A 1,452-nucleotide genomic window follows, 5' to 3' on the forward strand; every position below is an offset into this window, starting at 1 on the left:
AGACATTTCTCAGAGGCAAATTTTGGCAGCCATTTACAATATTATATGCAAAGTTTAACTTTTTTTGTACTGATCAATTTTTTTGTCCATCAGTTTCAATTTCAGTCCCTTAACTAACACATGAAATTTATAAGTACATTTTCAGTAAGTTTCAGGCAGTTTTCATCATGAAATAAAGAACATAAACGTCAATTGAAATAAAACTGCATTAACATTAACCTGATTACTGAGACACAAAGAAATCCCCTCATGTGACTGATTTCAAATTGTTGGAGTTCAGATAGGAGAAATATAAATGTAATACTGCTGGCCGAGAGCCACCAGTAATAGGAGCCTGTAGGAACTTCCTCACAGGGAGATGCCTTCTGAGATTCTATAAAATTTTCCGTTTGATTAGAATCGGTCTCTTTTTGCCTGCTGCCTGCCAGCAGCTCCGGAGACACTCTCTCTTTCTGTGGACCACGGCACTACAGCGAGGAGGGCCTACAAAGGAGGGACATAGCATCCATGGGCCCAAATGGAGTTCAGAGACCTGCCAACAAGTGTACAGGCTGGAATCAAGCTAAGTACAGTCTGCTTTCTGTGAAATCAACATCAAAATTGAAGTAGCCAGCCGCAGAAACCAGCTGTTGGTGATCTTTTTAAGCTGGCACGGGCCAGGCACAGTCCACCGGAGATCAAGAGAAAGCTCTCCCAGGCCTGGATCCCAAATGAGAGCTTTCACCCTGAGCTGGAGCAATTCATCACAACCGGATGTTGATTGAAATATAGAGTTAATTCATGTAAACATCATTATACATATAACGGTGTTCACTAGAAGTGCATTTATTTCTGTTAATATATTCTAATACTTGAAGAGAAGTTATCACTCATATTTCCATATGTGTTCAGAGTTTGCTGAGAATGGCAGTGCTTGAATCACTCTTTCAACCAATGTCCTAATGTCAGATGATATTAACAGGACAAACGCTGTGCTACTCAAACTCACCGCTCAACCACGGCCACACCATCAAGCCAACTGTTACTGTTCAGAAAATTTTTCAGCATCAGTTCTGTTTGATCACACTCGGCTAGAAACCTGTAAGCATGGCAACTTCCTGTTCGGAGTGGACGGGCTAAAGTGATGTAATCAAATAGGCACATGATTGTAGTGAAAGGTTATCTGAGATGACTTACAGAAAGTTTTGCAGTGCTTCGATCTACTGTGTTGAACTTATTACAGTTTCGTCTTTTAATAAGCTTTTGTTCCCCAATGGCTGAAGACTATACTGAGTGATTTTGAAGTCTGTAACTGCAAAGCTGTAGGAGGAGTTCACTCAAATACAACATGAGTGACAGGGACAAAATGGCAGCGTCGATTCAAAATGATGGCTTGGATTCAAAATAAATGATTTCCTGTAGGGTTTGGTTTATTGCTCCAACAGACATTTTTGTAGGTCCTGAGAAGTTACA

This window comes from Fundulus heteroclitus, unplaced genomic scaffold (assembly GCF_011125445.2).
Source record: "Fundulus heteroclitus isolate FHET01 unplaced genomic scaffold, MU-UCD_Fhet_4.1 scaffold_39, whole genome shotgun sequence".
NCBI lineage: Eukaryota > Metazoa > Chordata > Actinopteri > Cyprinodontiformes > Fundulidae > Fundulus > Fundulus heteroclitus.